The sequence below is a fragment of the Lygodium microphyllum genome, chromosome 6 (assembly GCF_053477565.2).
Source record: "Lygodium microphyllum isolate KBCC chromosome 6, Lygodium_microphyllum_v1.1.10, whole genome shotgun sequence".
NCBI lineage: Eukaryota > Viridiplantae > Streptophyta > Polypodiopsida > Schizaeales > Lygodiaceae > Lygodium > Lygodium microphyllum.
This window is the reverse complement of record NC_141140.1, coordinates 95,054,358-95,075,950: the sequence shown is the minus strand read 5'-3', so window position 1 is coordinate 95,075,950 and position 21,593 is coordinate 95,054,358. Positions and strand designations below refer to the sequence as shown.

Genomic DNA, 21,593 nt, shown 5'->3' with positions numbered 1-21,593 from the left:
TACTTAACCTCAAAGGTTTGATCTGCGATTTTTGTACCAATACCTGCCAAATCTGGCTCTTCCAATAAGAGTAATTCGTACCATCAAGCTTAGTGCCTTCTTTGCCTCTCTTATTCTGCCCTTTTTGACTCTTCTCTAACTCTTTCAAGTTCTTCCTCTTCCTTTTTCCTTCGTTCCTCCTCCACCCTCCTTGACTCTCTTTGAGCCCTCTTCACCTCGGCCCACTCTTCTTTGCTCAGTCTTTCCTCCTTCTTCTTCTGGCTCTTGTCAATTTTCTTTTGCTTCCATGATTTGACTGTTTGAGTGGGTGGTATTTCCGGCTCTCCTTTGTCGCTTACTGTCTTTTCGCTCGAGCCTTCTTCCTCGTGGTGAGGTGAGCTTCGGTGCACAGCTTGCTCTTCATCTACACCAGTATCCTTGATGGCCTCATCAATGATTGCCATCAGGACACCTCCGTATCTGATTGTAGAGGCTTTTGTGGCTGGCTTTTTTATTGCGGATCGTGCGATAGAGGCCGGAGATTCCCCACGAGCTGGTGCTACGGCTGGAGCCAGGAGCACAGCTGAACTCTTGATAGTTTTCTGGACAAAGCCGTTCCAATCCACCTCCTCTAGAACTCCTGCATCGATGCTTTCCAGCAATGGCACCCCAATCTGTTCATTAGTGCGTCGTATCTGTGTCCTGAGAAAAGGGCGTTGACCGTTTTAGCTTGCATCCTTGTCGCAGAGTCTGGAATGTCAGCCAAACTAATTCCATCCACAGTGTGCACGTCCTCTTTTTTGACTCCCATCATGACATACACATCTCTTTTTGGGTGCCTCTCCTTCTTGGACACAAGCCCCGGGGCTTTCTCGACAATAGCTGCATTAAGGGGCACTTGCACCCTTCTTTCTTGGTCACCATCCCTTACTGTGACCGTGCCACAGCTCCTTTCTTCATCAAAGCTCCTTAAGAAGTCAGCACACATGCTGTAATCTACAGCCTATCTGACCTTTTCCACGTACTTTCGGAGGTTGCATTTGTCCACCAACTCCTTCATGGCCGGCTCTTCTAGGATGGCTTCATCTAAATTCATGGTATGCTTGAACGTGAACTGGCTAAATCCACATGTCTCAACGCTAATTCCATACTTTGTCAGCTCCTCTTCAGTGAATGGAAGTTTACCCTGTCCTGCCATGATAGGTGCCTGTCATTACACCATGCCAACATTAGCGTTATGAATTGACTCATCACTAACAAAAAACCCAAGAAGGAATGTGTGTGACAATTTGTCGTGTTGATTTAGAGAATGAAACTTGGAAATAATTCAAAAGCAACATCTATTTCCTCCTTGCATTCTTTTCTATTTGAATTTAGTTGATCATTTTCATCTATTATACATCTCGCTACATCACTTGGCTCTCACTTTGCTCCCCCCCTTCCTTAAGTTTTAAGGGAATCCTTCCTAGGATTAGCAAGGGGAGAAGGAGGGTTCACTTGAGCTATGTGGGGCGAGTTACTTGGCCAACAGCCAAGTATAGAGGTTAGGGTTATATTCGAGCTGGGCATGACGATCAAGTTCACGTGGTCGTATGGAAGCTTGGGTGATATAAGTCAAGACATCATGAAAGATGTCCCCGGAGTTGAGGCGACTAGCAACGTGCAACTCCTCTTCCGTGAGGAATTGGTCAATGTAAGGGTGGGCCAACACCTAGTCATCTAAGTGTATGTTGCGTATAATGGCCAAACCCTAAATGAAAGAGGTGCCACATAAGTAGGGTCGTGTTCAATTGTTTTGATTGCCCTCCTTTGCTCGGCATTGGTCATGATACATCAGCCTTTTTTCTCCCATTGGAGTCACAAGGCATACCATAGTTGTAAGAACGAAGAAGTAGAGCTGGCCAGCTGCGTGAGCTCCTCCAATAGGTGTAGAGCGAGCAGGCTTGCGGTAAGAGGTAATTAGTCTTCTGAGAACGGCTTGCTCCTTTGAGATTTCTCCATTAGCAATTAATTTGGCGGCAATTTTGGGGAATTTGACGGTCATAAACTCGTAGTCTTCCCAAGTGCATGGCAATGCACGAACATCAGAAGCAAGGGGTTCATCAAGAAGTCCTAAGTCAAGCCTCTCATAGCTCCTAGAAAATCTGGTGAAGGTGTTGTCTAACTCCTTGATGCATGTCACTATGTCATCTCCCGAGGTCTCAGCAAGTTCCTTGTCCACTGAAAGGAAATATCATCTTTCATACGAAGGCCTAAGACCTGCTGGTGGTGATGGTGCAATTGGGCTGGACAGTGGTGACTCCATTGATGGCGTCACAGATGGGACTTTGCACTTAGGAGCACTTTGAGATGCTGCAGGGGGCTCCAATGGCATAGGAGATGTGCTGCATTCTATCTGAGCCAGCATGGGGATGCTCGACTCCTCTGACTTGGATAAATCTGGGGCATCTAGCTTTGGATGATAAATGAGTTGGGATTCATTAATCACAACCAGTGTTGATCCAGCTTGCTTTGCAGCGTGGGCTCCGTATATGCAAGCCTCTCTAGCTGGAGTGAGGTTGCTTAGAGTTGAGCCTCTTGAGTGTCCACTCTTAGGCATCCATATCCAGGGGGTTGCCCTCATAGTATCCTTGTGCTCGCAAAAGATCTTTGGGGATCCATCGCGGCGTGGTAGCGCGCCTATGTCGATAGCATCTGCGCTGCCTTTTAGGCTGTGACTGATAGTTTTTGCTTTTAGAAGCATGTTTCTGTGGTTTACAAGGAGGTGGCCCTTGTCTTTTTGGCACCCATATGAGTGTGGACTCTTTGGCCTTGTGAATGGCCTGGGTGGACTTGGTTCTAGCAGTTTGAGCATGGGGTGAGATATCACAGCCCTTCTCCCTAGGCTTGGTCATGGGCGTGGCCGTAGGGGTCTCTATCAATGGCTCTGCAATTGTAGAAGGCTCAAGATAACCCTTGCTGAAAGTAGTCACTATGCGCACATTGCCTATGGCAAGATGGATGCGATCTAGGTTATAGTCCACATTACAGTTCGTCTGCTTTTTAAAAATGTGACCTAGTAGTGACTTATTACCGGCCCCTTTAGTGTTTGGCAATACATAAAATAAGGCTAGTACACTTTCAGACTCGATAGAGATGGCCACTTTGCATTTTTCTAAGAATGAGTAAGTGTTGCCCCCGAATGGGCTGAGTTTAGCATTTGTAGGCTGTAATTTAGGTTGACCAATGCGTGTCCAATGGTCATGCGTCAAGATATTATAGTCGAGGTGCCACTGCTTCTTCATCTTGATCTATCAGTTCAGTAATTGTGGCCATGCAGACATTGACAGGGGCTTCAAGCATAGGCGGCTCGTGCAACAGATGGGAAGGAGGATAGTATTTTTTCATGCGACTGCCATTGAAGAAGCCTATTCCTTCACCTTCGAGCGTCTCCAACTCAACATTGCCTATTCTACTAATTGTACGTACTCTGAAAGGTCCTTGTTCTCGAAATTTCATTTTCTGTTTGTGATCCTTCATAGAGTATAGTAAAACGAGGTCCCCCTGATCAAAGTTGCACTGTTTGACATGTTGTCAAACCACATCTTTCTTCGTGCCTTCTCACAAATCAGAGCGTGGGCTTCGTGAGACACTCTAACTCCACCAAGTAGTTGGTTCAAGCCTCTCTTCCCTCCCAACGCTCCTGAGTTGCTATTCTTAAGCTACGGACGAAGAACTCTAAGGGTAGAATGGCTTCCGTTCCATACGTTATCCTGAAAGGCATCTGTCCTCCTACAGCCGTCTTATAAGCTGTACGATAGGCCCACAAGGCCGCCATCAATTTGTTATCCCAATCACTTCGTGATGTGGATACTATTTTAGTAAGCACATTGACTAGGATTTTATTCGTGGATTCTGCTTGGTCATTTGCTTGAGGGTAGTAGGGTGAGGACCTTCTATGAATGATTAGGAAGGTCGAGAGTGGGTTGGATATCACTTCATTAATGAAGTGCGTGCCCTGATCACTTACTAGTTCAATTGGACAACCAAAACGTGAAAAGACCTGCTCCCACAAAAACTTTGTTGTGGTTCTAGTGTCGTTCTTCGTAGTGGCTCTTGCCTCTGCCCACTTCGTCAGGTAATCAGTTGCCACAATGATGTAGCGTGCCTGGGAGTACTGTGCCGTAGGACTGATAGGTCCAATGAAGTCAATGCCCCATTTTTTGAAGGGCTATCGTGCTATTACAGGGGTCAACTCCATCTTATCCTTGCGCACAGGCACCTTAGTCCTCTAGCATTCATCGCAGTGTTTTACAAATTTAACAGCATCACGGAATAGGGTGGGCCACCATTGTTGGGATTGTAGCACCTTACGAGCTGTTATATCCCCACTAAAGTGTCCTCCAGCTATTCCACCATGCATTTCTCTCAATACGGGCTGTTGGGATTGTAGCATCTTACGGGCTGTTGTGTCCCCACTAAAGTGTCCTCCAGCTATTCCATGCACTTCTCTCAATACATCATGCATCTCCTGCTCACACACACATCTACGCAAGAAACTGTCTTGTCCTAGCCTATAGAGTTGGCCGGCGATCAGTTGGTATGGCTGGATCTTTAAGATAAGTCTCCTTAGCTTGGCTTTCTCAATAGGTCTCTTAAGAAGACCGTTCTCTAGCACTTGAACTATATCATCGGCCCAATATGGCATCAGATCGGCCCTGAACAAGTCTCTTTCGCTAGATAGGCCAAAGAGGTGAGCGTCCGGTAGGTCGTCAGGTATGCCTTGTCCAGCAGCTTCTCCTGTGGGTATGCAGGAGATGTGATCAGCCATGTAGTGCTGCTTTCCCTTACATACAACCACAGAAAAATCAAATTCCAACAAGAGAAGTAACCATCTAGCTATACGACCTGTAGTGCATGGCTTGTTCACAAGATAAAGCAAGGCTTGATGGTCAACAAAAAAGACAAAGGGTGTGGCCAACAAATAAGGCCTAAATTTCTTTACAGCAAACACCATGGCTAACCCTTCCCTTTCTGTAGTGGAATAGTTCATCTCCATTTCAATGAGCTACTTGCTAGCAAAACTCACTGGGTAATCTAGGTTATGCTCACCAGGCTGGCATAGAACAGCTCCAATAGCAAACTTAGAGGCATCTATGTGCACATGGAATGTTATGCTCCAGTCTGGGGCTCATAAGATTGATGTAGTGGTGAGAGCCTTCTTCAACTCTTCATATGCACGCTGGCATTCCTCAGTCCACTCAAATATAATCAGCAACTTGTACAATGGTCTACCAATCAGTGCCTAATTTAGTACAAAGCGTCGATAGAATCCCGTATGGCCTAAGAAACACTGAACGCCCTTGTAGTTAATGGGTGGTGGTAGGTCGACAATGACCCTGACATTTGAGAAGGGCAATGCCATTCCTTGACACTACATGCCCTAGGATACATCCATGCTTCACCCAGAACTGGCACTTTAAGGGGTTCAACAAGAGGTTGTATAACCGACACCATTCAAAGACAGCTCTCAACTTTTCTAAGTGTTCAGCCCAACTAGAGTGTATGCATAAGTCGTCTACAAACACCTCTAACTCGCATCTAAGCATATCGTTGAAGATGGTGCACATTAATCATTGGAAGGTTGCAGCTGCATTCATTAGCCCAAAGGGCATAACGATGTAGGCGAATACATCCCACTCCGTGTGGCGAAGGCAGTCTTGTGCCTATCATCAGGGTGCACTTGCACTTGATTATAGCCAGAGAAGCCATCCAGGAAGCTGTAGGCTTCTTTGCTTGCCACCCTCTCTAGCATATGCTCGGTATACGATAAGGGGTTTGTTCCTCTTCGTAGCGGCATTAACTTTCTTGTGATTCATGCACACTCGAATTTTATGATTCTTTTTCATAACGATCACTATGGGTGATACCCAATCCATGTGCTCAATCTCATATATAAATCCCGCCTCCATGAGCTTATCGATTTCCTCCTTCAGTACATAGGCATGTTTGGGATTCATAGGGTAAGGTCATTGCTTTGTTGGCATCGCATCTGGAACCATTGGGATATTATGGGTCACAACCCTAGGATCGACTCCTTTAAGTTCCTCCAAGGACCAGGCAAACACGTCGACATACTCTCGTAGGAGAGCAACAAGTTTAGCCTCCTCATCGTTGGTCAAGTCATCAGCGATGACAGGTCGAGGCTTCTCGCCTTCCCCTGCCAAGTTGAATTCCTTGACCTTGGCGGGTCCCTCAATTGGCTCATTGGCTTGCCCTTGTCTCTTTGCTCCTAGCAAAATCACCACTCTATCACCCTTCTTAAACTTCGTGAAGCATTTGTGGAGATCCTGCGGCTTCTTTTGGCTCTCTAATTCTGATTCCTTAGTTCGCTTCCTGGCCTCCTCCTTTAGCCGTCTACGCCTTAGGTGGACTGGCAAGTCCCCTTTGGTGCGTCTAACCTTAGAGGGTTGGGGGTATTTTGGGGTCACTCTCCGTACTAACTTATGACTCCGAGTTAAACTCACATCCCTTGCTTGAGGAAGGAGTTTTGCAAGGGGGGTCATAATTCAGTAGGTGTATCCATCTTAAGCACTAGAACTACCAATGGTTGCGCCACCCCTACCTACTCGTAATCCATGGCTCCTATGTGCTCCAACCAGGATCTATCGCACTCCATCCGCATGACTCCTCTTTCATTCCAGCCTGCCCTTTCCCTTCTAGGCCTAGAGTCTGCCTTGATCCGTTCGATCGCTCTCCCTTCAGTGTCATATTTTATCATGTCTAACTCTTCTTCACTCTCGTCCCCAATAGAGCAGCAGTCCTCGTACTCCTCATCATCAAAGTCTTGCCCCTCTGACTGCTCGTCATCCCCCAAGTTTTCCTCTCCAATCTCCTTTTCGTTAGTGACTAAAGCCCAATTGTATAATAGGTTAAGATCGTGAATTTTGGTCCTTTTCCACTCAAGCTTAGCTAAAAGATCACTTAGAGGTTTTAGATTGGCAGCCATGTTGCCCTTCAGTTTATCGGTCAGGCACTCTATGATTCCCTGAAGCTCGAGCTTGTTGGTGGGGATATGGAACAAGACCAGTTTCCCTGGGTTACGTGAGCTTCCTACCATCATGCAGAGTGGCACGATGGGCTCCCTTGCCGGCGTGCTTGGGGATTTAGTAGATTGCCTATATAGCTCTTCCTCATTTGAGAATAGTAGGTCAACGGTTGCCAAGACGTGCATCCAATCCTGCTCGTTCTCAGGGCAAGGGATGTACTTGGTCAATGACCCATAGGGTTTTTTTTCCTGTGCATCACCTTTTAGCATGGTTGAGATAGCATCTAGGTTGGCTGGGGCAGTCTTCCAAGTATTCATCTCAACCCTTACCGCTTCTGTTCTATTCCCCAAGAAGATGAGATTGTTGCCCCAATCTTCAATAACTCTCGCGTTCCTCTAGGGTCGGCCTAGCAGTATGTCATAGTCTACTCCCTTCATGACAATGAAGTTCACGGAAAACTGCACCCCTGTGACCTTCGCTAGCCAGTTCTTTAGGACCCCGAATGGTCTGACCTTCATTTCATTGGCCAATGTGACATTGAACCTAGCCGTTTCCACAGGTGGGTTTCCCCAGGCCTGTAGAACTGCGTGGCTCAAGACACTCACACCGGCGCTTGTGTCTACGATTCCTTTTCGTGTTGCATCCCCCAAGGCTAAGATAGATAAGACTGCATGCATCTCAGTGCCTTCCCAGAAAGAATTGATGTGTAGTGACCTTGGAACTGAGTGTAGCGTTAGGCTTGGAATCTGCGTGACTGCGTCCTACTCTTGCAAGTCAGCAGCAGTGTGCCCCTCATTTCCCTCCACCCAATGCTTTAATTCTTGCCATAAGGGAGGGTGTTGTTGAAGTAGATCTCCTAGGCTCACAGTTACTGGAGTGGCTACTAAAGTGGTGAGGAGGTTGTTGGGTGGTTGCCTTCCTCCTTGGTCAATATTCTTTGGCCATATGTCTTGGTTAGCTTGCTGACATGCTTCTTCTTGGTCTTGCCTCCTCTGTGGCATCTCACGTGGTGTGGGTACATTCCCCGATTGAGGTCGCAATGGTAAAATGGGTGTATCCACACTAGAGAGGTCTTCAATTTGGTCCTCTAGTATGGGCTCTACATCCTTAAGGTACTCCTGGGCGTCCTTGACCTCTCTGCCTCTGCATCAGTGACCCTCTTTCCTATCACTAGCATTGTAGCTTCCTTAGTCTTAAGGGTAATCTTTGCATCCATTCTCTTTCTCCTTCTCCTCCGGCTTTTCTTTCCCAACCAGGCTGCATCCAAGTTACTTGGCCCAGGCAATGAGATGCCTGTCTGTTTTGTCTGTGCTCGCGTCATGACATGTAGTGGGATGGGCGTATCCTCACTGCCAAAGGTCTCCACACTGAACAGCCCCAAGGGTACTGAAGGCACGTTGGAAGAACTAGTTGGTGGCTTCCGTCTAGGGCAGTCAGGAAATAAGTGTGTGATTCCACATTCGGTGCATCGAAGGTCAGCTATGTCCTTGTTCGCCTGTTCCCTTTTTGGGCAACGTGATGAAATATGGAGTGGATGACCGCAAGTCCAGTATGAAATTGGATCTTAGCTTGGTTCTCCAAAGCCTCTGCCTCTTCCTCTACCTAGTGCCATTACCAGTACTGGTCGGTAGTCCATCAAGACTGGATTGCCTTCCTCATCATAGGATATATATGGGTTCACGTAGGTCTCCTCTTCACTAGGTTCTTCCACATAGTGAACAGGAGCATCACTCGGTGGATGGATTACATAGGGCCCTGGTGGTTTGGGTATGCATGTTGGGTTCATCTCTAGCCTAGGAATGGCCGTCTTGCGTCAGTTGATGATGGAAGCACCAATTGGGCACCCCTGCCAAAGAGGTTAGGTGGCCTGTTGCCTACGTATGGAGGGTTGTATTGCTGCACATATGGAAATCTCCTTGGAAATCTACAATGTAATGCGTCATGACCGAACCTGCGGCAATTTGAGCATGGCCTAGATCTAGGATCTTGGCACTCGACTGGGAGGTGGTTACCACCACAGTGTATACACTGCACATGCAACCACACAGGCTTCCTCATTTGTTCTTGTAATGGTGCAAGCTCCATTCTTACCTCAACTAGCTCCTGGCCTTGGTCAACACTCTTTCCCTTATCCTGTATGCTAGAGTTCTCTCTCTCTGCTGAAACTGTTGACCGCTCTGGAGCTCTCTGGCTTGTACTGTCCCAACTAGTGTTCCTCATGCTTCGTTCCCTAAGCTAACCGTCCACCCTTGTTGCCTCTTCAAAGACTCTAGCTAACACGTCTCGATGTAGAGTGGATTTACTAGCCAAAGCCTTGTAGAGCTCTTCGCTTCGAATTCCAATTATAAACATGGTAGACACAACCTTCTCGTTAGGTCACTCATTGGCAGGGATCCTCTTGAATAGGCTATGCACATGAGTGACATAGTCTCTTACGTCTTCCTTTTCCCTCTGACTGACATTCATCAACTGAACGATGAGATTGTCAGAGTACGCTGCCTCAGAGAATCTTTTGATAAAGAGGTCCTTAAGACGGGCAAAGTTCATCATGCGCTTAGTTGCATCTAGACTAGTGTACCAAATCCTCCCCTTATCACCTAAGCACAGACCGAAAGCTTGAGAGCATTGTGCAAGGTCCGTGAGACCGTTTTCTTCGCAAACTTGTTCAAATTGCTCCACAAAGCTATATGGGTCATTGCTAGGTTCATACTTGTCTAGTTGCTTTCCTACAATAGGGATCCTAGATTGCCCCTTGCGTGACCCCTAATCCCGAGAGTAATGTTGTGGCTAAGGCTGTTGCGCTCTGCTCAACGGACGTATTGTCCATGAGCCACCTGGCTACAAGTTCACTCAATGATAAGTCAGCCTCTGCTCCTCACTCTCTCTCTGCATTTAGTCCTGCTTTGGCTGCACTAGCCAAGGCTAGCACGGCCTCGTACATGTCTACATCTTGTTGGATTTTTCTAGCCTTTTGCTCGTGGTTATAGGCAATTATTCTCTCTAGCGCCTTTCTAATCGCCTTTCTTTCCTCTTCTAGGTTTGCTACCACTTCCTCTACTGGCCTGCCTTGAACTACCGTCCTAGTCAACAAGTCGTACTCATTGACTAACTCATGCACTAAGACTGGGAATTCCTCCAAGTCCAATTGTCCTCTCCTTGTCCGCCTCATGATCCTAACATTGCTCCCACTTCCAACTCCACAAGGTCATCGATCAATTTGAGTAGCTCTGGTAGCGTTCGATCCTCTATGTTGTCGCCTTCTGGATCTTCATGTCCTCTTAGGGTCCTACTAATGGGGCTCTCAGGTAGCCAACTATGTTTTAAAATCTTCTCCTAATAATGGGTTCCTTGATGTTATTATGTCTCCTGATGAGTTCCTTGTTATTGAAAGCAGTTGTCAATCTTATTCACAAGTTGCGCTTCGTGCTTTCTAGTGCTCAGTGCGAAAACAGGCTTCTCCTTTTCTTGTAGTGCACCTTTGGTGATGAAATCAAAAAGTGAGGTGCAGATGCAAGAAATGCTCAATGCAAACTCCACTCTTCCCCTCACGTTCGTAGCCTGATATGGCTCTAAGCGTAGGTTCTCGATGATCTAAGGTTTTACTGAAACTCCATGCTGCATTCTCTATTCTGCTTCAGGGTTGGTTGGTTGGTTGGTCACCGAAGGTCAAGTCAAATTCTAAATTTGTTCTGCTCAGTGTCTAGTTGTTCGAGGTGAATCCTCAGTTATCTTGTCTAGCCTCTGGCTTCTAAGGGCTAAATTGGGTTTCTTGGGGGGCCAGAGATGGGAACAGGGTGGCCAGGACTGTAGGGCAGGTTTAAAAACCCTCTATTTAAAGTTCTGGTGAAGTGGTCCGATTCTGGGAATCGAACGGGCAAGTCCGATTTTGGGAATCGGATGGGCTGGTCCAATTTTCACACTAGGAACAGTGGTCCAACTATCGTTCTTGATCCTATTTGAGACTCGGACAGGGTGGTTAAATTTTACTTCGGTCCGATTTCCCTAGTCGAACAAGGGGGTCCGACTATTGCAATGGATCAAGTGGTCCGATTTTCACGCTAGGACCAATGGTGTGATTTTGATACTTGGTCCGATTCTCACAGTGGCTCTCTCCTTGGCTCTCAAGCAGACTCTCTTCTCAGAAGGCAGGATGTCAAATGTGGTCTTTCCTGGTTCCCTGGGCCTCTTATTGCCCCATCCTAGCCTGCTGTAACCTTAGAAATTAATCCCTCATACTCTTCCAGCTAGAAATTTGAATCTGTGCCCCTATTTCCCTGTTTCCAGCAGCAGCAGAACCCTTCTGTTTTCCTTCTTTTTCCTATCCTAATCTTAACCTAATGCAACCAAAATCAAAACCAGAGATGGAGATGGATGGTCCTACTTTAATATTCAACAACAAATCACAATACTTACTTGCTCCAAGGATCAAAACCTCCTAAATCTCCTAACTATCTCGAGCACCGGTTCAGGCTGCAAACCTTACTTCTATGCTCGATTCGATGTGCGCGGTGCTCAAGGCTCAATTTTGTCTATCCCAGCAACAAAACCAAAATGGAGGGGAGCTAGGAAGCTCTATCCCGAGACCTACAAACCGTTTATTGATCAAGCGTTTCAAGCCGAGCGGCCATGGCTACCTCTCACATAGCCGATGCACAATGCCTACCTTACGGGTGTAGTGAGCTTACCTTGATGCTCGATCGAGTTCCCTCCTCTCTCTTGCACTCCGGTAGTTCCACGATCCTTGTGGCAAGCTCAAGAAACCTCAAGCCCTCTCCATCAAGCTCCATCCTCCATAGCCGCGCAAGAGAAGAGAACAAGGGAAGATGAAGAGAGAAGATGGGGAGCTTCTTGTCCTCGATCCCTCACTCTCACTCCCTCACTCCCTCAATCCCTCACTCAAGCACAAGCAAGAAGGCAAGAAACAAGAGAAGAAGAAGAAGAAGCTTTGGCCACACACAAGAATTAGCTTCTCGTTCACTTTTGAACTTTATATACATGCCCTACTTTTTGGGCGGTCACCCCACTTTTTACATGGCCGGCCATTAGCCTAGGCCCTCTTTTCCTATTTCCCACCATTCTAACTTATCCCATTTCCAACTAATGCATACAATTTGCACAGGAGTGAGCCTGGCACTCTTTTATAAGGATTCAGGAGCGCTTTCACAATTAATGGTGCGCTTTTACTCTTTTTTTTTCTTGAGGCAACATTGAGGCATTCTAGGGAGGTCGTCATTCAAATTTTTCAGGGTTTGACCTCCATCTGGGGTGCCTTTTCCTTCCCTTGTCCTGTGCCCTTTCGGTTATCTCCTTCTTCCATTTTCCCTCTCCTGTGCTCCATTTTTCGATCCTTTGTGCTACAGTAAACAATAATTGCACTTTTCTTTTATGAATGACTCAAGCAAGACAAAGTTAGCATTATCCAAGAGCTACAAGGATTCCAACTTTGGCTTGATGATGAAAATGTAGTGCATTGGGAGTACATGCAAGCATCTACTAGAGGACTCCTAGTAGCTCAAGCAAATCTAGAGGGAATGACCAAAGAGATGAAAGAAATGAGAAGAAAGATGGAGGAGATCAAAGAGCTGCAAAAAGAGCATGAAGAAACTAGGAATTCAAATGTTGAACTTATAGTCATGATGGAGCATGAAAAGGCCAAGACAACTAAAAAACAAAGAGCTAGAGGAAACCCACTAGGTGCATGAACAATTGAAGGTAGCCTTCACAAGGCTACAAAACATTGTAGATGCAACCTTTGCAAGGGCATCTAAGAGCACAAAATAGGAGGCACAAAAAGGAAATGGGACAAAGGATGAGTTCCTCAAGAAAATGGTTGCACACTTACCAAGTGCCTTGCAAAGAGAGAGACATTAGAAGAAGCAAGCTAAAATATGCAAGCACATCATCTTCATTTAGCATGAGCTCTATTGGAATGCCAATCTCATTGTTAGAATGCCGCCACCTAGTGAAAATATGGAGGAGCATTGGCCACATCCTCTCTACAACATGATTTTAGCCAAGAAGTTAAGGTACTTACCTATGAGTAAACCAAAGAAAGTTTGGTGGAACATCTCAAATATGCAAGCTATGCCAATCATGAGCTCAAAAAGATGGGATTCTGGATGACAACATCCTCATAGATGCTTTCAAAATCAAGTATACATTTTAAGAGGAGGGTGCCATAGTTTCAACCCATATGCCTCGTTAAGACTCTCATGAAAACAATCGTCAATATAGGAAATGGTTAGAATGACAAAATGTAGCTACATTTATTGAATTCTACAAGGATTGAAGAGATTAAAAAAAGGCATACCTTAGCATGAAGCCTCGAGAATCTTGGAAGATGCAATAAGAATAGTGTTATTGCTATGCTTCTCCCAATAGAAAGGGTTGAATAGATCAAACAGGCATACCTTACTATGAAGCCTTGGGAAGCTTTGAAGATGCCACAAGAATAGTGCTACTACTATGCTTCTCCAATAGAAAGGGTTGATAAAATTTATTCAAGGAACAAAGGAGGCATCGTACAATCCAAGAGCATGGGAGATATAATTTCCCAAAGATTCACAATGTGGATGCCATAGCTCTTGAGAAGATGTACCTATTTTGGCCATGGGATCTAAAAGAGTATTTCTCTAGCTTCATAAAAAACTTTAACAACTACCCTAATCCAACCTCCATCACCACTTGTAACTACTTAAAACTATTAATCAAGTTATTGAAGTAGAAATCAACAATGTACAAGGACAAATTGCCACTACTCTTCTTGAATATTAATGTCAAGATTAACCAATTTGCAATGGCACGAATCTATCTTCAAGTATTGCTATTCAAGCTAAACTACATAGCTCTATTAGAGAACATGGTTAACAATAGGTTTGCACATTGTACTCACCCATTCTTTCAAGAGTCATCTATTTTGATGGAAGAATCATTGAAGGAATATTCGTGGAGCCAAAGTTGCTTGTCAAGAATATTATTACCACTCCTTGAGATATAAAGATCATTGTGCACTAGGGATTATCAAGTTAGAGAGACCCAGTGGCTTGATCGATCAACTCCATCTCCAATTTCCTAGTCTTATCCTTTCTCCCACTGCACAATTTCAAGACACCTCAAGGGTATATACACCCCAAGCTCACTTGGTAGACGTGTGAACCTGAATTCCATGGTAAAATCCATCCTTCTACCAATTGGGTCCTCAAGTGTGGGACACATGCAAAGGAGGTTCAAAAACATAGCATTAAACCTACCTTCCAGTTGCACTTGCACCATGCACCACCCCACTTCATAGTTAGATAGACATACCCCTAACGAGAGCACAATGTTTACGTAGGTGAATTGAAAAGACGGAGCATGGTAACCGTTAGATTCACCAATCCATAGTTCTTGTTAGCATTAGTCATCATTACCCTTCCATCCATTGAGTTTGATGTACATCTAAGCCCTGGATCTTCTAAAGTCCACCGCACTACACTAATGGAGCATGCCATCATAGGACTAACACTTGGCTAGAAAGGGGATAAATATCAACCTACATATGAGTAAAGTTGTTGAAGATAGGTTGGAAGCATGAATCAAGGTGCAAATAGAACTAATCAAGGGTGCCAAATTTTATTTTTTCAATAAATGTAAAGTCTAAATATATTAATTTATCATTTTAAAAACTATTCATTCATTGTGTCTCATGTATTTTTATTTTGTAAATATTAAGTGAGAGCTAGGCTCACTCCCATGCAAATTGTAAAGATTTCCCCACAATTGATGTGAGGATTGTGGGCAATCTCTATTTGTCTTTATATGTAATGAAGGAGACCTAGCTAGCCTACCTAAGGGAGAGAAGAGAGAGAAAGACTGCATGAGAAGAAGAAGAGGAGAGAAAAAGACAGGAAGGAGAGAGAGAGAGAGAGAGAGGGGGAGGGAGGAAGAAGGAGAAGCCATGAGAATTGAAGAGAGGTGGAAGAGTGATTTATTGATAATTCTATGATGCTTGAGGAAACCCTCTTACACCTTTTATACCGTCAGTGTGATTGGTATTTTCCCATATGCCCGGTTCATTACAAACCATCATGTCTCATGAAGTTTTTGTCCTCAAACACAAGGAAGGAACAGGAAGGGGAGGCTACAGAGTACTACTCTGCACGTGATACAAGGGCAATAAGCAAGGGTGTCCATGTCATGAAAACAAGGCCCTAGATGGAGTGGATAGTGTGCAGTCTGGCTGTAGGAAGTCAGCCATAACTTTGGGTAGAAGTCTCCGAACGGGATGAGTGAGGTGTCGTTGCAGAGCCCACAAGATATACTTTCAGCCCATGTGGGTAAGGTGGGGCTGAAAATAATTTAGGACCAAAACTGTTGCAAAACAAATGGCTCATAGGGTGTAGTCCAAACAGGGTGTAGCCCACAAGATATACTTTCAGCCCATGTGGGTAAGGTGGGGCTGAAAATAATTTAGGACCAAAACTCTTGCAAAACAAATGGCTCACAGGGTGTAGTCAAAACAGGGCCAAGTGTGATCAAGATCCAGCCAATGCAGCCTCCTTGAGATGGGAAAACTCATCCAAAATAGAGGCCGTGCACCAAGAAGCTTCCTCTAGAGGTAGGCCTTGCCATTTCCCTCTTCATCCATGGGGGCAGTTCCTCCACATAATCTTTGGGGGTGCCTATGAATGGCTTCAATTGGCTCACATGGAATACATTATGTATCTTAGTGTTAGGGGGGGTTGGAGGTGGCAGGCCAAGTCTCCGACTTTCTTAAGGATTGTGTAGGGCCCATAGTAACGATGTGCCAACTTGTTGCAAGAGCCATCTTTAAGTGTAGCATAACGGGACTTGGGGACCTTGAGGAGTACCAATTCGCCTTCTTGGAAGTCAAGAGGGTGCCTCTTTGCATCCGCATGGAGCTTCATGTGCTCTTGAGCCTTTTTGAGATTGACCTTACATTGCTAAAGCAAGGCCTACATGCCATCCAACTCTTCTTTCCCAAGGGGATTAAGCTTCTCATTGAAGACCACGGTGGAGAGGGGCACCCAATAACCATACAATGCCTCAAAGGGGAATACTCCAATACTTGAATGAGTGGAGTTATTGTAAGCAAACTTAGCCAAATGCAGCCATATATCCCAAGCATTTTGCACATCATGACAAAAATGCCTCAAGTAGGTCTCAAGCCACTTGTTAACCCCTCAGTTTGCTCATCCATTTGAGGATGATAGGTTGTGGACGGAGCTAGTTTTGGTCCCCATGGAACTGAAAACTGTCTACCAAAATTGACTCATAAATTTGGTATCCCAATCATGCACTATGACATGTGGCAATCCATGCAACCTAAATACATGCTCCATAAATTGAATGGCAACTTGAGATGCTGTAAACTGAGATTTTGTAGGGATGAAATGTGCTGCTTTAGTGAGGCGATCAACTACCATATAGATGTTGTTCCAGCCAAGCCAAATGTGGGGCAGCCACTGGAGTCAAAAGGGAACCCATCCCGAGAATCATAAAACTAATCGGGGTCAAGATCCTCTTCAAATTTTGCATTTTTAGCATGTGTCATCATCGGTGGTGTGTCATGTGGGTCCTCGTCCACTCTATCACACTCTTCCAACACATACATGCTATTAAACCTAACAATGGCATTCTTAAATGGGCATTGGGACGCATGATCGCGTGTGTATTTATCCCTACACTTGAAGCATAAACCCTTAGCCTTTTGGTCCCTGACAACGTCTGGGGAAATGAATCTTTGGCCATTCAAACCTAAGGCATTCAGAGTCTTACTTTCAGCATACTTTGTGTCACCTTTAGGCAAAGGTGCTGTCCCAAAACTGCCATGTTTCTCTCAGCATTAAAAGTGGGATAAGTCGGTATCTTGGGGCTGCCATTCAATGCACTATTGCTACGATATTTTTCAGCATATGGGGGTTTTCTAGTGGGGTATCTTTGTTGTCTTGAAATGGGTTGCATGCCCTCATTGCGGCAGTATTTCCTACCATACCGTTCAGCCAACTCTATGGCGTCAAACAAGGTGGCTAGCTTTTGAGCCATTACATTAGCTGAGAGATTCGAATCTTGCCCATAAATGTATTTTTACAGTTTGGCCTCATCACTGACAGCTTCAACATACATGGATAGGTTCATAAACTGGTTAATATACTCTCGCACGGTGAGATTATGCTGGTCAAAATGATACCATTGCCTTGCCAAACGTTCCTTCTCTACCGGGGAGACAAAAACTTGAACCATGTGCATCTTGAAATCTTCCCAATCACGAAACTATTGGTTTTCCTTTTGAATGTACCTCCACCATGTGTGGGCAAAGCCCTCCAAGTGAAGGGAGGCGAAGACAATTTCGGCCTCATCGGTACGGGGGTAAATGAGGGAGTAGGCTTCGAGTTTAGAGGTCCATTCCTCTAACTCAGCCGGGGATGAGGATTGCCCATTAAATTTAGTAAAGACAATCTTGTCACATAATTCATTTGGGCCATGCTGCCCATGCATGCCATGTGCTGCATGCTACCATATATACCTTGCTGCCCATACATGCCTTGTTGACCAAAATGTCCCTAGGTGCCATGCTGCCCATGCATTACATGTGGGCCAAATTGATTATTAGGGCCTTGCTATCCAAAATTTCCATGCTCCACATGTGCACCTGCATTAGGGCCTTGCTGCCCATGCAATACATGCAAACCAAACTAAACATTGGGGCCTTGCTGCCCAAAACTTCCATGTGCATGCTGCCCATTACCATGTGCATCCTGCCCATGTGCACCTTGCATACTATGCTACCCAAAATTTGCATTTTTCCCTTGCATATAGCTTCCACTACAGGGGAGTTGCTGTCCCAAGGATGGGCTGGAAGGGTTCATCACAGGTGATGGGAGGATGGGCTCATGCTGCCCATGTGCACCCTGCATACTATGCTACCCAAAATTTGGATTTTACCCTTGCATATACCTTCCACTATGAGGGAGCCGTTGTCCCAAGGATGAGCTAGAAGGGTTCGTCACGGGTGATGGGAGGATGGGCTCATCATGTTGCATAGAGGGCTCGCCCAGCTCATAGGTGCTATGGGGAAAACCATGGGTGCTACCAAAACCTTGATGCCATCTCCAAGGGGGCAGGGCGGTTGGTCTCACGGGGAGGACCATGCTCCTTGGGCTGAGCCGAGGAGGGTGGGAGGGTGGAGATGAGGGTGCCCATGCACTCTACGAGCAAGTCCATCTTAGCCATCATCTCGATGTGATGCTGATCTTGGCGGTTTTCCATCTCCCTATAGCGGTGTTCCAACTCTCAATGATGCTCAGCATGATGGGTCTCACGTTGGCATAGTGTGTCGTTAAGCATAGCAAAATGGTCCATCTCGGGGGCACCTTCTTCAAGCATGTCTTCACGATTCTCTTGGGCAGAGCTAGGATCATTCGTAGATGCACGAGAATCTCTAATCTCGCGTTGGAAGTCCTCCTAGCGCTTGGCTTTACCCTTATTACTTGCCATACTAGGTGCAGTCCACCAGACTCCCTGTCACAAAAACTGCAATATCTCGAGCTAGGGAGCTCCGATCACCAAGCTTCTTGATTTGAAACAGAGCCATTGATCCCCTCTATGAGGGATGCAAAAATATTTCTCACAGTAAATATGCAGAATTCACTATAATTGACTTTTCAGAGTTAAAGACAGGGTGCACCTATCTCCCACTGCATACATCCATCAAGTCATACATGTTCTCTGCCAATACATGTGCATTTAGCCATCATACATCCACCAAGTCATACATTTTCTCTGCCAATACATGTGTATATATCCATCAAGTCATACATTTTATGTCCATACATGTGCAAGCTGCTTGGATGTCAATGATTGGGGCTTGAGCCACCAATTTAGAGTACGTGCACCTGCAAACAAATTTTGGGCTCCAAATCATCAGGAGGTGGGCAAAGTTTCCCCCGGCCCGGGTTGTGCACCCCTTCAGGGTCTTTGATGGCAAGGGGGGTCACCCCTCTTTTATCTTGCCACCTCGCCTGGCATTGGCAGGCTTTTCCTCACTCGAAATATACATGGCAGATATTTATTATTAAGCAACTAGCATGATATGCATTTACAAATTGAGGATTGGGCCTTTCATGATATGCATGATCGATAAGGAAATGGAATGGGGAAAGGGGTTACCTCCGCAAATCAGTGACTCATTGTTTGCATCACTTACCCTTTCTTACAATTTTTGTCTTAATGATCAAGAATCAAGACCAAGCACGATTATGGGTTAGGAGTATGAGTTAAGAGTTAAATTCTTAGCCAATAGGAAAGAAATTTGAAGTCTGCTCAGTCATGCATGCATTTCAAGAAGTGCATAATGGAAGAAGGCAATCAATAGGTGATCCATAGCTTCAGCCTAAGCAAGAATTCATGTAATTCTTTAATCTCTCCAAGTAAGAGGTTGGGCTCAGCAAGTGGTGGGAGAAGAGAGACCGTACATACCTTGCTTAAGCTTAGGGAAGAGGTAGTGGCTGCCCACTCCAAGAAACTCATGGTTGTCCTCCTTACAGCCCGTGGTCATATAGAGCCTTCAATGTCTTATAGCTCACACTTGTTGAAGCTTGTGGCTGCTCCCAAGGCTCCCAGGACAAGAATTTAAATGTGCCTAAATATACAGCTATTTCTTCAGTTGCTGAAATTGACTCAATAATCAAGGAGCTATTTCCTACTGATCAAGAGCTTGTGGTGAAAAGTCAAGTTTTAATGGGTGGTCGAGGGTTAGGAACATTCAAAAATGGATTCAAGGGTGGTGTGCACATTGTGAAGAAAGACGAAGTAAAGGCAATTGCAAACAAGATGCTTGGACAAATTCTTGTAACAAAGCAGACTGGACCAGAAGGCAAGCCTGTCAATCAGATCTAGTTATGTGAAAGGCTTTCTTATCAACAAGATGTATTTTGCCATTGATGTTGATCGTGCCAGTGCTGGACCTGTTATTGTTGCTTGTAGTAAAGGTGGGACTAGCATTGAGGATCTTGCAAAGAAATATCTTGACATGATCATAAAGGTTCCTATACAAATTATTTGTCAAGAAGGACTTCACGCTTGTGGAAATCAATCCTCTTTTGCTGAGACTTCAAATAAGAGGATGGTAATTGCTGATGCAAAGCTGAATTTTGATGACAATGCAGCTTTCCGTCAGAGAGATATATTTGCCTTGTGTGATAAATCACAAGAAGATCCACGAGAGGTTGCAGTAGCTAGAGGATGGCCATACCTTGGCACATTACAACATCCAAAAGGAGAGCACGCTCCACCTAGTGCTGCGCCTTTGAGCTGGAGGAGAGCTATGAATCCGCCTCCTGTTCCGTGCTCAAAGAGGCTTGTCTGCTTGCTAATCTCAACATCCAAAAGGAAAGCATGCTCCACCTGGTGATGTGCCTCTAGGGTGGAGGAGAGCTATGAATTTGCCTCTTGTTCTATGCTCAGAGAGGCTTTTCTGCCTGTTAATCTTAGTGTGTTCGACTCTATACTACTGTTGATGTGGCTCTGAGAGCTGTAAATTACGGGGTTGCTATAGCCTTGCTATGAGCCAATCTATATGCGCTTTTGACTAAGTGTACATAACAGAGATTATGCTTCTTTGGAGAGTGGGAGTAGTTGGAGTTTGGACTGGATGTGAGAGTATGGCAGTCACAAGTGCCTGGTAGCCTAGACTTGCTACGGATCTTCAACATTCAAGGTGCAATCTCCACTAATAGAGGGAAGGTGATGGCTATGCTAATGTCAATGCTAGGAGTAGGGTGAGTTCCTGTGAGGACGATGAACTTGCACTACAGTTGGGGCAGCTATGGCTATAGGGCCGGGTGGTGGGGGGAGGATCCATGAGTGTCATTGATGGCAAAGAGGATGATGACCAGTGAGAGGATGACACATATGGTACATATGCTGGTGATGGTGGCCGTGTTGCTGAAGTGCCCTTGCAAGGTCCACAGCAGTCTATTGTAGTGATCGGGCTATTGTCGATGATGGGAAATAGTAGCAATCGATGGAGGTAGGGCGATAGGGTTGCAATCAACGGGGGCAGCCCTAGGGCTTCATCAAGGTATGGGGTGGCACTTATGTACTCCAAGGTGAGCCCGAGGTCTCAAGAAAGTGGCTGGAGGTGCCATGCAAGCCCTGGAAGAACGGGGAGAGAGATCTTACAAGATTTTGGGCTGGAGCTTCCATGGCAGCTTGAGGGTCCTGAGAGAAAGAAGGGGGAAAACTCACTTTTGTAAAAGATAGTCATGGTTAGTCTTTTCCCCAAGTCCAGAGGTGTCTTCTTGGAAGAGACACCCCTAAAATTGCTTTGTAAAGTAAAAATGAGTTGCCATTCTTGCCCTTCTACCTCTCCAGATGCTATCAAACCTCTAGTGAGCTCCCCTAGAAAGGTTGCCATAGTCTTCAAGAAGGCTAAAAGCTTGTCTGAGTACTCCCTATGTACCTATGGGAACTGTGTAACTAGGGTTTTCTAAGTGTGAAGAATTGTAAGGAACCTAAATCTAAGGGAAGAAGAAGGATCAAGGACAAGGATCTGATACCAACTATATTGAAGGAGACTAGCTAGCC

General features: G+C 45.5%; 1 pseudogene; it reads left to right on the top strand.

The window, feature by feature from the left end:
- Nucleotides 1-420: 420 nt before the first annotated feature.
- On the top strand, nucleotides 421-20,418 carry LOC148034823 (succinate--CoA ligase [ADP-forming] subunit beta, mitochondrial pseudogene; annotated as a pseudogene).
- Nucleotides 20,419-21,593: the final 1,175 nt, after the last annotated feature.